Source organism: Staurois parvus, unplaced genomic scaffold (genome assembly GCF_062004578.1).
Source record: "Staurois parvus isolate SC_StPar_1 unplaced genomic scaffold, SC_StPar_1.0 ptg000766l, whole genome shotgun sequence".
Lineage (NCBI taxonomy): Eukaryota > Metazoa > Chordata > Amphibia > Anura > Ranidae > Staurois > Staurois parvus.
In genome coordinates this window covers 115,507-132,411 of record NW_028318562.1, presented here as the reverse complement: position 1 = coordinate 132,411, position 16,905 = coordinate 115,507, and the positions used below count along the sequence as shown (strand labels likewise).

The following is a 16,905-nucleotide window of genomic DNA, read 5'->3' as shown; positions in this document are numbered from 1 at the left end:
GCAGGGGGAGGGGGTTGGACCTCTGCAGAGAGACCCCGGCTTCCACAGGCAGAGCGGGGGCCCTTTTCAGCCGCATGACACCCAGCAGCATTTCTTGTTGAAGTCGCCCAGCATCTTGATATTACTGAATCTTCCTCCGATGGTGGGAGGAGAACGATTTGTCGGGGAAGTTCGATCAATCTGAGATATCCTGTCCATGCATTGAAGAGCACAGGCGGCAGCATAGGAACACAACTCATACGTATCAGTATGGACATGCTGCCCTCTACTGGCAAAAAAAGCAGAAGACGCTCACATGTCTAAAAATGGTACAGAGTAAAAGAGATCCCACATTTCTTGTGATCACATGGGGAGGGGGATGGGGCCCGAGGGCCCCGAAAAGGTCGTATGGCAGCTGTGGAGCCGTTTTACTGCCAATGGATTTGCATATTTTTGTCCATCCAGTCCTGAGATTTGCACAGCTCTGCCACACAGCGCAGCCCTGTTTGGCTAGGTAGGGGGCAGGGGCAGAATGACAATTCATGGGGCCCCCAGGCAATAGGGGATCATGGGGCCCCTGTGTCCTTGCCCAAACTAAAAAAAGCCTATGAAAAAGGTACAAGGGGCATTTCATAGGGCCCCCTACTGACCCCAGGCCCTCAAGTTTCCATATGGTCTGTCTGCCCCTGGTAGGGGGTATTGCTCTTTCTCTGCTGCAGTTTCATTTACAGGCCTAAACCATGAGCAGATTCACCAGTCCTGATATTTACCCAGCTCTGCCACACAGCGCAGCCCTGTCTGGCAGGGTAGGGGGTATTGACCTTTCTCTGCTGCGGTTTCACTTTCACTTACAGGCCTCAACCATGAGCAGATTCACCAGTCCTGAGATTTACACAGCTCTGCCACGCAGCGCAGCCCTGTCTGGCAGGGTAGGGGGTATTGATCTTTCTCTGCTGCAGTTTCACTTTCACTTACAGGCCTCAATTACGAGCAGATTCACCAGTCCTGAGATTTGCACAGCTCTGCCACGCAGCGCAGCCCTGTCTGGCAGGGTAGGGGGTATTGGTCTTTCTCTGCTGCGGTTTCACTTTCATTTACAGGCCTCAACCATGAGCAGATTCACCAGTCCTGAGATTTACCCAGGTTTGCCACACAGAACAGCTCTGTATGGCAGGGAAGGGGGTATTGATCTTTCTCTGCTGCAGTTTCACTTTTACTTCCATCCAGTCCTGCGATTTACAAAGCTCTGCCACACAGATCCGATCCATCCTGCGGGGATCGTCGGAGGGGGTGTCACTGAGTGTTCTCGCACCGGATGACACCAACCCTAGGGACGCCCCTGTATATATGTCAGGTGTCCACACAAACATCTTGTTTGGAAGGGAAGCTGCGCATTGCACGTGCTCAGTGAATGAGGTGAAGCTCTGCTGACTTCCATCATCCAATCATATGCAAGTAAAAATGGTTTCCTCGTATATGATTGGGTGTTCTTTGCAAAGCGGAATTTTACCGCATTTGTGAATTAAATATATTTTTTTAAATACCTCCTCCTCCCCGAGCTCCTTCCCCTCACCTTTCCATCCAGATCAATGATCCCACTATCAGTGCCTCCCGTCATGTCGGGGCACCGGGTGTCGTCCTAGACTCTGACCCGTCCTTTCAGGACCACATGGCTGTTGGAATCTGGCTGCCCTCACCTCTGCCTTCACCTCTGCCCTCACCTCTGCCCTCACCTCTGCCTTCACCTCTGCCCTCACCTCTGCCCTCACCTCTGCCCTCACCTCTGCTTTCACCTCTGCCCTCACCTCTGCCCTCACCTCTGCCTTCACCTCTGCCCTCACCTCTGCCCTCACCTCTGCCCTCACCTCTGCCTTCACCTCTGCCTTCACCTCTGCCCTCACCTCTAGCTTCACCTCTGCCCTCACCTCTACCTTCACCCCTACCTTCACCTCTGCCTTCACCTCTACCTTCACCTCTGCCCTCACCTCTGCCCTCACCTCTACCTTCACCCCTACTTTCACCTCTGCCTTTACCTCTGCCCTCACCTCTACCTTCACCCCTACCTTCACCTCTGCCCTCACCTCTGCCTTCACATCTGCCTTCACCTCTGCCCTCACCTCTGCCCTCACCTCTGCCTTCACCTCTGCCCTCACCTCTGCCCTCACCTCTGCCTTCACATCTGCCTTCACCTCTGCCCTCACCTCTACCTTCATCTCTACCTTCACCTCTGCCCTCACCTCTGCCTTCACCCCTGCCTTCACCTCTGCCTTCACCTCTGCCTTCACCTCTGCCCTCACCTCTGCCCTCACCTCTACCTTCACCTCTACCTTCACCTCTGCCCTCACCTCTGCCCTCACCTCTGCCTTCACCTCTGCCCTCACCTCTGCCCTCACCTCTGCCCTCACCTCTGCCCTCACCTCTGCCCTCACCTCTGCCTTCACCTCTGCTTTCACCTCTGCCTTCACCTCTGCCCTCACCTCTGCCCTCACCTCTACCTTCACCTCTACCTTCACCTCTGCCCTCACCTCTGCCCTCACCTCTGCCTTCACCTCTGCCCTCACCTCTACCTTCACCTCTGCCCTCACCTCTACCTTCACCCCAACCTTCACCTCTGCCTTTACCCCTGCCCTCACCTCTGCCTTCACATCTGCCCTCACCTCTGCCTTCACCTCTACCTTCACCTCTGCCCTCACCTCTGCCCTCACCTCTACCTTCACCTCTGCCCTCACCTCTACCTTCACCCCTACCTTCACCTCTGCCCTCACCTCTGCCTTCACATCTGCCTTCACCTCTGCCCTCACCTCTGCCCTCACCTCTGCCTTCACCTCTGCCTTCACCTCTGCCCTCACCTCTGCCTTCACATCTGCCTTCACCTCTGCCCTCACCTCTACCTTCATCTCTACCTTCACCTCTGCCCTCACCTCTGCCTTCACCCCTGCCTTCACCTCTGCCTTCACCTCTGCCTTCACCTCTGCCCTCACCTCTACCTTCACCTCTACCTTCACCTCTGCCCTCACCTCTGCCCTCACCTCTGCCCTCACCTCTGCCTTCACCTCTGCCCTCACCTCTGCCTTCACCTCTGCCCTCACCTCTACCTTCACCTCTGCCCTCACCTCTGCCTTCACCTCTGCCCTCACCTCTGCCCTCACCTCTGCCCTCACCTCTGCCCTCACCTCTGGCTTCACCTCTGCCCTCACCTCTGCCCTCACCTCTGCCTTTACTCCTCTTCACTCCTCTTCTCTTCTCAGTTTCTGCTCTGGTGGGTCCAATAACTGATACATATAGTTTTTTGTAATAGGCAAAGCCCAGTGGAATACATCGGCACTGCTAACATCTTCTTCTCTCCTCTCATCTCCTCTCTCCTTTTCTCTCCTCTCTCCTTTTCTCTCCTCTCCTCTCCTCTCTCCTTTTCTCTCCACTCCTCTTCTCTGCTCAGTTTCTGCTCTGGTGGGTCCAATAACGGATACATATAGTTTTATGTAATAGGCAAAGCCCAGTGGAATACATCGGCACTGCTAACAACAATGAACATGTTTATTTCTCAAACAGGGGTAATAATGGGGTGACGTCATGTGGTCATTGTAGACAGAGTTCACTGGAGGTCTCCTCTAATATGGCACTTTTCTGCATTTCACAGCGGTGTAGGTGACATCCTGTAAAATCACAAGAATTATAGACATTGGTCATTATAAATCATTTCTTCTTTTATCTCTGTTTCACAGACGTTATTTTCAACCTTTCAGTGAATGCCCCGCATAAAACTGTTCACCATAGGAAGCTTGGAACATTCAAAAGTGTAACTGCACTGCATATGAGGACCAACACCTAAGGGCAGGCTAGGGATCCTGACTTTTTGACTCCGAAGTAATCTGAATACCTGTCCTCATAGATGTCAACTTTGACCAGCAAACAAAATACTTAACTTGGCTATTACAGCTTTCAACTATGGAGCCTAAAGTTACTGCTTGCTTGCCAGGTCCAAACTCTGAGCAAAATCTTGCTTTCCCTGATATCATGCCACCCCAAGGCTACCGCTAGGTCCAACATCTGAAGAATATAATTACGATTCCCTATACAATTATATGGAATGAGTGACTCACGCTAGTTGTGCACCAACCAAAGCCTACTGCTCTATCCTACCACACTAAGGCTCTTGCCATGCCAAAAATCTGAAAAATATTTTACTTTCCCTTGTAAAATGTTTGAAATGTGGGTCTCATCCTGCTTGTACACCAGGTGATGCCTACTGCTCTAGTTTTCTTGCCACCTAAGGACCAAAATCGTTTGTAAGACTATACTACAAGGGCGGACTGACAACTCATGGGGTCCCCGGGCAATAAGGGATCATGGGGCCCCTGTGTCCTCGCGCACACTCGAACCACACCCAAAAAAGCCTATGAAAGGTACCAGGGGCTTCTCATGGAGCCCCCTACTGACGCCGGGCCCTCAGACAGTGCCTAAGTTCCTGAATGGTCAGTCAGCCCCTGTATACTACCATTCCTGGTATGATTTTTGGAATGAGCACCTCACCATACTTGTGCCCTGCCCTATACTTGGTGCTCTAGTTATCATGCCACCCCAAGGCTTCTATCTCCTGTTAGTTCCAAACTCTAAAGTATATAATCACAATACAATTTTTTTTGATGAGGTGCTTACCCTACTTGTGCAGGACTTATGCCTACCTTCCAATACCAGGACCCCTACCAGGAACAAAATCTGAAGAATATAATTACTATTCCTTGTACAAATTATGGAATGAAGATCTTGTCCTACTTGTGCATTGACCTATGGCTACTGCTCTAGTTACCTTGCATGACCAGGACTCCTACCAGGAGCATAATCTGAAGAATAAAACTATTCCTTGTACAAATTATGGAATGAAGAATGAAGATCTTGTACTACTTGTGAATTGACCTATGCCTACTGATCTAGTTACCTTGCATGACCAGGACTCCTACCAGGAGCAAAATCTGAAGAATATAATTACTATTCCTTGTACAAATTATGGAATGAAGATCTTGTCCTACTTGTGCATTGACCTATGCCTACTGATCTAGTTACCTTGCATGACCAGGACTCCTACCAGGAGCAAAATCTGAAGAATATAATTACTATTCCTTGTACAAATTATGGAATGAAGATCTTGTCCTACTTGTGCATTGACCTATATCTACTGATCTAGTTACCTTGCATGACCAGGACTCCTACCAGAAGCAAAATATGAAGAATATCATTACTATTCATTGTACAAATTATGGAATGAAGATCTTGTCCTACTTGTGCATTGACCTATGCCTACTGCTCTAGTTACCTTGCATGACCAGGACTCCTACCAGAAGCAAAATCTGAAGAATATAATTACTATTCCTTGTACAAATTATGGAATGAAGATCTTGTCCTACTTGTGCATTGACCTATGCCTACTGATCTAGTTACCTTGCATGACCAGGACTCCTACCAGGAGCAAAATCTGAAGAATATAATTACTATTCCTTGTACAAATTATGGAATGAAGATCTTGTCCTACTTGTGCATTGACCTATATCTACTGATCTAGTTACCTTGCACGACCAGGACTCCTACCAGAAGCAAAATATGAAGAATATCATTACTATTCATTGTACAAATTATGGAATGAAGATCTTGTCCTACTTGTGCATTGACCTATGCCTACTGCTCTAGTTACCTTGCATGACCAGGACTCCTACCAGAAGCAAAATCTGAAGAATATAATTACTATTCCTTGTACAAATTATGTAATCAAGATTTTGTCCTACTTGTGCATTGACCTATGGCTACTGCTCTAGTAACCTTGCATGACCAGGACTCCTACCAGGAGCAAAATCTGAAGAATATAATTACTATTCATTGTACAAATTATGGAATGAAGATTAGTCCTACTTGTGCATTGACCTATGCCTACTGCTCTAGTTACATTGCATGACCAGGACTCCTACCAGGAGCAAAATCTGAAGAATATAAATACTATTCCTTGTACAAATTATGGAATGAAGATCTTGTCCTACTTGTGCATTGACCTATGCCTACTGCTCTAGTTACCTTGCATGACCAGGACTCCTACCAGAAGCAAAATCTGAAGAATATAATTACTATTCCTTGTACAAATTATGGAATGAAGATCTTGTCCTACTTGTGCATTGACCTATGGCTACTGCTCTAGTAACCTTGCATGACCAGGACTCCTACCAGGAGCAAAATCTGAAGAATATAACTATTATTCCTTGTACAAGTTTGGGAATGAAGATCTTATCCTACTTGTCTACTTGTGCATTGACCTATGCCTACTGCTCTAGTTACCCTGAAACCCAATGCTCCTGCCAGGCTTAAAATCTGAAAAACATATTACTATTCCTTGCACATGTTTTTGAATAAGAAGCTCACCCTACTTCTGCCCTTGTCTGTGACCACTGTTCTAGTTATCTTGATATCCCAGATGCCAAGACCAAACGCTGGTTAATATCTCTGGTACAATTGTTTAAATAAGTGGTTCACACTACTTGTGGCTTACATTGCTTCTGGCTGTATTCCTGATGGTGTTCTATGGACACACCGAATCAGCCATTCCCTCCACGAGAATCCATAGGAATATTTTTTTCCAGAAAGGGTCGCATGCATGAACTTTCACGACTGATAGGAACTGTTTCTGGTTTTTCTGATTCCCACAGACTGTGTCCCAGTTCTTTCAATGTTTTTGACCCCCATTATCTTATCGGAAAAAGCTGCCAAGAGCTTACCAAACCATCCTACTCACATTTTGCATCATTTACTGTTCTGTAATACACACTTTCTTGGAGCCTAATACAGATTCTCAGTGACTTCAATTGGAAGTTTGGGTTAGTAAAATGCGTACTTTGGAAGTTTAAAAAATATTTTAAAGTTCTCTAAAACCACAACTGATTTACACCGATCTCTAGTACTAATGAGTATAATTACAGCAAACCTTATCCTATGCATTTTCAAGATCATTGATGTAAAGGAATACTCAAGATATTAGGAACCATAAAACACATGCAATTTGAGGCTCCTGCACCCTGGGTACAAGACATGAATGAGGATTGCTTGCCTTCCTTGATGTTCCTTCCTCTGCCATTCAGTGCACCTCTTATACCTGAGTCTGCCTTAACTAGTTTAGCAAATAGGTATATGTGAATTGGAATAACTTGCGAGCCAAAGGTGTGACAATTTCTAGAGGATCGCCAACATGAAACACATAACTACAACTGTGTATAAATATATTTACAAATATATGTTGCGCTCCTGAATATTTCTCAATTACTGATAAATAATAATTAAGATAATGCCATTAAATTAATTCAAATTCATAATACAAACAACTCATAAAAGTGTATAAATGCCAAATAAAGTAATTAAATAATTTTAAAACCAAATTATCACTTTCAAATTAATTTCACATTAAATACTCCTCTAAAAATAAAAGTAGTGATCGGGTGCTCATTAATTAGTGACTAATATAAATCCAAATATCATCAAATCAATAGTCCCATCAATTGAAAAATATATAGTGACTTGGTGCTTGTTGTTCTTCAATTAGTGACTTTTGTGAATCCTTCAAATAGTGAAGATGTGCGCTCACCTCCTTTAATGCCTACAATTAGGCTATACACGCTTTCGGTTCACTTCCCCTGGAACCTGCTAGATATAGGCTCTTGCTGGTTAAATAGGGAGATCCTTCCTTTAGGAGTAATAGATATATCCTCTGATGGCTGATTATCCCCTCAGGGATTGCTCACTCCTTTTGTTATCCCAGACTTCCTAATTATCCTCTCCTTATGTTTCTCCGCATGCAAGAAGAAATTGAAGACATAGTGCTTTACCTTTTAAAACTTTTTGTTCCCACCATCCAAGTATGAAACTCACATTGCACAGGTTTGAATATCACAAACCTGTGATCACAACCCCCTGATGAAGCCATGTGACTGGTGGCGTAACGCGTAGGGAAGGGGCTACGTCATCACTCGGGAGGAGCCGAACTACACGATAGACGGCAGGTGTATGACTCAGAGGCCAGGAGAGGATTCTTAATGCGATATTGCGATATTCAAACCTGTGCAATGTGAGTTTAATACTTGGATGGTGGGAATAAAAAGTTTTAAAAGGTAAAAGCACTGTGTCTTCAATTTCTTCTTGCATGCGGAGAAACATAAGGAGAGGATAATTAGGAGGTCTGGGATAACAAAAGGAGTGAGCAATCCCTGAGGGGATAATCAGCCATCAGAGGATATATCTATTACTCCTAAAGGAAGCATCTCCCTATTTAACCAGCAAGAGCCTATATCTAGCAGGTTCCAGGGGAAGTGAACCGAAAGCGTGTATAGCCTAATTGTAGGCATTAAAGGAGGTGAGCGCACATCTTCACTATTTGAAGGATTCACAAAAGTCACTAATTGAAGAACAACAAGCACCAAGTCACTATATATTTTTCAATTGATGGGACTATTGATTTGATGATATTCGGATTTATATTAGTCACTAACTAATGATTTATGAGTATTTGGTCACTTTTATTTATGGGGGATTATTTAAATATGATTAAGTTGATGGTTATAATTTGGTTTAGATTTTTTTATTAAATTAATTGTGGGTATTATGAATTTAAATGAAATTGAGGGTATTAGTAAGTATAATATGTCACTAATTGATGATTAATGAGCACCCGATCACTATTTTTATTTTTAGAGGAGTATTTAATGTGAAATTGATTTGAAGGTGATAATTTGGTTTTAAAATTATTTAATTACTTTATTTGGCATTTATACACTTTTATGAGTTGTTTGTATTATGAATGTGAATTAATTTAATGGCATTAATTTAATTATTATTTATCAGTAATTGAGAAATATTCAGGAGCGCAACATATATTTGTAAATAGTTTAGCAAATACTTTTTCAGAGAGAAAAAAAGAAACCTTATATTCAGAGGGAGCTCACATAGTATTCATATTCTTCCCAAACCTGAGAAAATGAGATAAGGACTGGAGTGCCACATCAGAGTATTGAAGTCCAAAATATTTTTCAAATATATAGTTCAAGCAGAATTAGTGTGTATAGTTAACTCTTTCAGGTTGTCGGGTGCCATCTTCATCAGGGCTTGATATACAGATGAAACATCTAAGGCAGCCATTCTCAACTAGGGTTCCTCCAGAGGTTGTCATGGGTTCCTTGAGATATGACGGATGGTTCTGCATAGTTCGGGGTCAACACCACCTGTATTTTATTTATTCTATTTTTGTTTTTTTGTTGGTTGAACTAGATGGACTTGAGCCTTTTTTCATCCTTACTAACAATGTATCTATGAACCCAATTATCTTTTTAGCTGTCTGTAAGGGTGGCATTCGGATCACCACTAATGGAGAGCATTCTTCCCACTGGACACCAATGTCCATAAACGTGATCTGCACAACTGACGTAGCTCTAAAATCTTGATTTTATTATGAAAAAAACAGTGTAAAAGTTACAGTAACAGTTGACGCGTTTCAGCCTACACAGCTTTAGTCAGTTAGGACTATGACTGTGACTAAAGATAAGATTTTGGAGCTACGTTGGTTGTGCAGATCAAGTTTATGGACAATTACTTTCAGCTGTGCGACTGGAGATCGAGCACCCGTGAGCTCTATTGATGGAGGTCTGTATGGGTAGTAGCACAATATCCTTTATACTATAGTAGAAGACTTTTTTACCACTGGTCACCAATCTAGTGGATATTTTTTCCACTGGTCACCAATGTAAGGGGAATTTTTCCCACTGGTCACCAATGTAGGGGGCATTTTTCCTACTGGTCGCCAATGTAGGGGGCATTTTTCCTACTGGGCACCAATGTAAGGGACATTTTTCCCACTGGTCACTAATTTAGGGGGAATTTTTCCCACTGGTTACCAATGTAGGAGGCATTTTTCCTACCGGTCGCCAATGTAGGGGGCATTTTTCCTACTGGTCACCAATGTAGGGGATATTTTTTCCACTGGTCACCAATGTAAGGGGAATTTTTCCCACTGGTCACCAATGTAGGGGGCATTTTTCCTACCAGTCGCCAATGTAGGGGACATTTTTCCTACTGGGCACCAATGTAGGGGACATTTTCCCCACTGGTCACTAATTTAGGAGGCATTTTTCCCACTGGTCACCAATGTAGGGGGCATTTTTTCCTACTGGTCACCAATGTAGGGGACATTTTTCCCACTGGTCACTAATTTAGGGGGCATTTTTCCCATTGGACACCAATGTAGGGGTAATTTTCCCCACTGACTACCAATGTAAGGGACATTTTTCCCACTGGTCACCAATGCAGGGGGCATTTTTCCACTGACCACCAATGAATTGGTACTTGCAAGGGTTCCCTGAACCCTGAAAATTATTTCAAGGGTTCCTCTGTAGTAAAAAGTTTGAGAAAGGCTGATCTGGGGAATTGACGTTAGGCATAAGAGTGACAGTGTTGTTATAAGGCAATGTAGGGGACATTTTTCCCACTGGTCACTAATTTAGGGGGCATTTTTCCCACTGGTCGCCAATGTAGGGGGCATTTTTCCCACTGGTCGCCAATGTAGGGGGCATTTTTCCTACCGGTCACCAATGTAGGGGATATTTTGCCACTGGTCACCAATGTAGGGGATATTTTTCCACTGGTTACCAATGTAAGGGGAATTTTTCCCACTGGTCGCCAATGTAGGGGGCATTTTTCCTACTGGGCACCAATTGTAGGGGATATTTTTCCCACTGGTCACTAATTTAGGGGGCATTTTTCCCACTGGTCACCAATGAAGGGGACATTTTTCCCACTGTCACCAAAGTAGGGGGCATTTTTCCCATTGGTCACCAATGTTGGGGGAATTTCCTCCACTGACTACCAGGGACATTTTTCCCACTGGTCACTAATGCAGGGGACATTTTTCCATTGACCACCAATGAATTGGTTCTTGCAAGGGTTCCCTGAACCCTGAAAATGATTTCAAGGGTTCCTCAGTAGTACAAAGGTTGAGAGAGGCTGATCTGGGGAATGGAAGTTAGGCATAAGAGTGACAGTGTTGTTATAAGGCATCTTTTAAGCTCGTTCCTCAGCATCTGATGGTTCAATTCTCTGTTGTTCCTCTCCAGTCCCTATCTATTTTTCCAGTATCAGTCCAAAATGTCCTTGGAAGCCCTTTGGTTTGAAAGCAAAGCCAGTCCAATATTGAAATGCCACCACCCATAAACCCTTCTGAACCTGACATTGTAAATCTTCTGCTTAACTAATGTTTTAATATCGAGTTATACTCACAGGTTCTCTGGCCAATGTTGAAGACCCTAGAAAATGAACAACACAATAAATGTACACATTTCTCATGATTTACTTCTCGTATTCCACTACAAATGTAAGGACAGACCTTAGTGAGGCAATGTAAGCAATATGCCATCTACCCTGGAATAGGTTAAGCTCAACAAATGTCCAGCATAGATATCAACTGCCATTTTTGACAAACAGATATCCATTATTGGGCTATCAACATACAATTAAACAAAACTGAAAATGTGAAAATATACTTTCTGGTACACTTTAAAAAAAGAATACTTCAGAATGATAATTTATAAGAAATAGCTTGTGTTGCCATGTCCCCCACTATAAATATGAATTATCATTATCCATGGTGATAAACACATTTCAAAGGCTTTAATTGTGGGATGGAACAGGTGAGGCCAGGGGTGGACTGACCATTTGGAAACTCGGGCACTACCCGAGGGCCCGGGGTCAGTAGGGGGCCCTATGAGATGCCCCTGGTACCTTTTTCATAGACTTTTTTGAGTTTGGGCAAGGACACAGGGGCCCCATGATCCCCTATTGCCCGGGGGCCCCATGAGTTGTCAGTCCGCCCCTGGCTCTCATATTCCCTTCTCTTCTCCAAGGATAACAAGTTGAATGTTTGTAGTCGTTCCTCGTAACTGAGGTTCCCCAGGGCACTAATTGACTTTGTTGCCCTTCTCTTCTCTCTCTCCAGTTCAAGCTCATCCTTTTTGAGGACTGGTGACCAGAACTTGATGGCGTAGTCCAGATGTGGCCAAACCAGAGTTTTGTAAATTCGCAGAATTATTGTTTTATCTCTGGAGTAAATTCCCTTTTTTATGCATACTAAAATTCTACCAGCTTTGCTTGCTGGAGCTTGGCATTGCATGCCACTGCTGAGTCTGTCATCTACTATGACCCCCAGATCTTTATCCATCCTGGATTCCCCCAGAGCAGGGGCAGACTGACAACTCATGGGGCCCGCGGGCAATAGGGGATCATGGGGCCCCTGTGTCCTCGCCCACACCCAATAAAGCCAATGAAAGGTACCAGGGGCATCTCATGGGGCCCCCTACTGACCTCGGGCCCAATGCCTGAGTGCTCCAGTGGTCAGTCCGCCCCTGCCCCAGAGGTTCATCCCCTAGTGAGTAACTTGCGTCAATATTTTTAGCGCCCAAGTACATTATTTTTCATGCTGTGAGCAAGACTATTTGCCGAAACGCGTCAGCGTGCTTTTTTGTAACTCCTGTATCACTAATATAGCTTTCATGAGGATTTTGGAGTCGCTGGGTCTTCTTGCATCCTGTATTTATTTATTACAGTTACTTATATAGCGCTTTACATATATATTATACATTCACATCAGTCCCTAACCAGGGGCGGACTGACCATTCGAGCACTTGGGCACTGCCCGAGGGCCCAGGGTCAGTAGGGGGCCCCATAAAATGCCCCTGGTACCTTTTTATAGGCTTTTTTGGGTGTGTTTTGAGTGAGGGTAGGGACACAGGGGCCCCATGATCCCCAATTGCCCGGGGGCCTCATGAGTTGTCAGTCCGCCCCTGTCCCTAACCCTCAAGGGGTGTACAATCGAAGGTCCCTAACCTAAATTCATACACATACTAGTGCCAATTTAGACATGAGCCAATTAACCTACCAGACTGACAACTCATGGGGCCCCCGGGCAATAGGGGATCATGGGGCCCCTGTGTCCTTGCCCAAACCCAAAAAAGCCTATGAAAAAGGTACCAGGGGCATTTCATGGGGCCCCCTACTGACCCCGGGCCCTCGGGCAGTTTCCAAATGGTTAGTCCGCCCCTGCTACCAGCATGTCTTTGGAGTGTGGAAGGAAACCGGAGGAAAGCCACGCAGGCACAGGGAGAACATGCAAACTCAAGGCAGGTGGTGCCGTGGTTGGGATTCAAACCAATAATCCTAGTACTGCTAGGCATAAGTGCTAACCATTTAGCCACTGTGCTGCCCATGTATCCAGTGTTTGGAGCACACTTTGGAGCCTGAACCCTGGATCCCACTGCTGAATCAGGTGTGTTTCCAGTCTGAGCGCCGCTTCTCCGCTATCACATTTAAGTGCATTACTTTACATTTTTCAATATTAAACCTCATTTTCCATGCCAAATATTCACATTTTAAAAATCTTTTTGTTTCAGTCAAATATGATCATTACTTATGAATAGTAGTTTTCAATCCTGCCATCAGATGGAGCTATAGCCCCCTTCTCACATGCTTTCCATATCTTCTTACCAAAGGCCTGTGTCTACAGGGATAAATAGCTGAAGCTAAGATCTACATACATACATGGGATGGCTCAGTCTGAGGTTTCCATCAGAAAATGGAAGCCCATGGGCAAGGAGACTAGTATTCGTGACCATTATAGTCATGTAACCTCACGTATCACGTAATATGAACTCCTACATGGATTACCTCGTGGCTCACTATGCAAAATGAGGTTAATGTAAGTGACTTCAGTATCATCAGCCGACTCTCCGGCAGCATCTGAAACATAGAGAGATGGTAATGACGCATTCTTCTGTATCATGTTTTCACAATGCAACATTTACGTAAAGTATGAAAATACTTATTTTTATTTACTTTTATTCATTTTAAAGATGAAATTAAAAAAAAAGAAAAAATTTCAGAGTACGAAAAAAAAAAAAATCACCATTGAAAATATCAACCATCAATCCTTCTCAGTATCCTCCGCCTCCAGGTTAAATGATGATCAGCATCATTCAATCTACTTCCTTTGAGCCCAGGGCACTACTGCACTGAATTGTGCTAGTGGGTGCTGTACAGAGCAAGACCGGATTGCCACTGTGAAGGCGGTGGAACGCAGCGTTCGACGTGACGTGGTGACGTTTCGGAGCGTGCTCACCAACTACAGGGGGCGTGCTCCTTTGTCAAGCCCCCATAGCTGGTATGCTGGTGCGCAACGTCGTTGCGTCACTTCCAGTCACGTGGTCACGTCGAACGCTGAGTTTCACCGCACTTCACAGTGGCAATCCGGCATTGCTCCACCTCACAGCCAGCTCTGGACCCAGGTTTTGGATATCCTCCACCAGTCCCAGAAGATTCCTATAGACTTTAGATGTGTCTGTATCAGGGGCAGACTGACAACGCATGGGGCCCCCTGGCAATAGGGGATCATGGGGCCCCTGTGTCCTTGCCCAAACTCAAAAAAGCCTATGAAAAAGGTACCAGGGGCCTGTCATGGGGCCCCCTACTGACCCTGGGCCCTCGGACAGTGCCTGAGTTTCCAAATGGTCAGTCCGCCCCTGGTCTGTATATATCTTCCCAAATGTGAGTGTGTTCTCAGCTATTTTATAATAAAGTGTGTTACAGTCTGCACTCATTGAACCCTTCTTTACCTCTCTTTCCACAAGTCACATTGGAGATCTGCTTCTGCTCTACCCTGAAGGCTAGCTTTGAAGTATCTACTATTCTGGAGCCCCCGAGGATCCTCTGCTGGAATCAGCAATGGGTTTCTCCTCTGGTCCCCCCTTCTCTTTCATCCCTTACAGTGGGACTATGGACAAACCAGAGGGCATTCATTTGTGCCAACCTATCTCCATGTATGTATGTGCAGTACAGCATGCTTGTTATACTCAATGTGGAACCTAAGGGGTTAATCCCCTACATTGTTTAAAAAGGCTGTTTGATCCCGTCTTCTCTGATCCCCCCTTCTTCTACTGTCCTCAATCCATCTGCTAATAAAGCAGAGCCTGCATATGCTCAGCTTGGTGTGTATTGCTAGAAGGTTTTTTTGTTGTGAAAGTGCATGTGATCAGCACAGGGCCAATCAGCACTGTCCAGAGAGAGGGTTAGAGGTTATGCAGCCTCATAGGATAGTCAGTGGAGAATGAAAACTCCTCTCACAAGCTTTAACCAGTGATCAGCTGGACACTAATAGAAGACTTCTATATACTGCTGATGAGAAAAGGTATTTAGCAGTTTATATTTACTAAAATAATTGCATTTCCATGTTTTGTGTACTGTGGGAGACCAGATATAGTGAATGCGGGGTCCGGGGAGACAGGATATAGTGAATGCAGGGTCCGGGGAAACCAGATATAGTGAATGCGGGGTCCGGGGAGACAGGATATAGTGAATGCAGGGTCCGGGGAGACCAGATATAGTGAATGCAGGGTCCGGGGAGACCAGATATAGTGAATGCAGGGTCCGGGGAGACCAGATATAGTGAATGCAGGGTCCGGGGAGACGAGATATAGTGAATGCAGGGTCCTGGGAGAGCGGATATAGTGAATGCAGGGTCCGGGGAGACCAGATATAGTGAATGCGAGGTTCAGGGAGACCAGATATAGTGAATGCAGGGTCCGGGGAGACCAGATATAGTGAATGCAGGGTCCGGGGAGAGCGGATATAGTGAATGCAGGGTCTGGGGAAACCAGATATAGTGAATGCAGGGTCCCTGGAGAGCGGATATAGTGAATGCAGGGTCCGGAGAGACCGGATATAGTGAATGCAGGGTCTGGGGAAACCAGATATAGTGAATGCAGGGTCCCGGGAGAGCGGATATAGTGAATGCAGGGTCCGGGGAGACCGGATATAGTGAATGCAGGGTCTGGGGAGAGCTGATATAGTGAATGTAGGTTCCAGGGGGGACCAGATATAGTGAATGCAGGGTCTGGGGAGAGCAGATATAGTGAATGTAGGTTCCAGGGGGGACCAGATATAGTGAATGCGGGGTCCGGGGAGAGCGGATATAGTGAATGCAGGATCCTAGGAGACAAGATATAGCGAATGCAGGGTCCGGGGAGACCAGATATAGTGAATGCTGGGTCCAGGGAGACCAGATATAGTGAATGCAGGGTCCGGGGAGACCGGATATAGTGAATGCAGGGTCTGGGGAGACCAGATATAGGGAATGCAGGGTCCTGGGAGACCAGATATAGTGAACGCAGGTTCCGGGGAGACCAGATATAGTGAATGCAGGGTTCTGGGAGACCAGATATAGTGAATGCAGGTGCCGGGGAGACCCAATCTAGGGAATGCGGGGTCCGGGGAGACCAGATATAGTGAATGCAGGTTCCGCAGAGACCAGATCTAGTGAATGCAGGGTCCGGGGTTTAGTAACATTTTAAGTCACATATATTAGAGAAACTGGCTTTGGGTTGTTGGTAGCATATTTGTTCTACATCCTATTCCTTAATACGCCTTTAATACATTGAAAATGTTCATACGTGTTGGAGGAATTTGAGGCTCCGGTTGCAGTCCTCCTCGTTGATGTGGATATCTAGTGGTTGGCCAGTGCAGCTTGTGTCTGTACTGGAAGAGCAGGAAAGTGGCAACCAAGAGCAAGACCAGAAGAGTCACAATGATTATTTGTGTTTCATGTATATTACTTTTCCCTGCAATAGAAAAATAAGCACTGTTTTAGCTCATGAGCATAGATACTGCATATTAGTAGATGTACACAGTGCCGGGACAAGGGAGGGGGCAAGAGGGGCACCTGTCCTGGGCAGTTTTTTTATGTTAGGGAGGAGGACACTGGGAGCTGGTCACTGCTCCATTCTCTAACTGTCTTATTGACTCTACTGATGCTCAGGGTGGGGGTGGTCACAGGTTTGTCATCTTTGCCCAGGGCACTGGATGACCTTG

At 45.4% G+C, this 16,905-nt stretch overlaps 1 long non-coding RNA gene across 1 annotated transcript; it reads right to left on the bottom strand.

Moving 5' to 3' along the window:
* Window positions 1-3,529: 3,529 nt before the first annotated feature.
* Window positions 3,530-16,647, bottom strand: LOC149444899 (uncharacterized). The gene is made up of 4 exons (XR_016306517.1): window positions 16,488-16,647; window positions 13,711-13,782; window positions 11,272-11,297; window positions 3,530-3,632 (listed from the first exon to the last, which is right to left on the bottom strand). It is a non-coding gene; the product is annotated as an uncharacterized LOC149444899 (long non-coding RNA).
* Window positions 16,648-16,905: the final 258 nt, after the last annotated feature.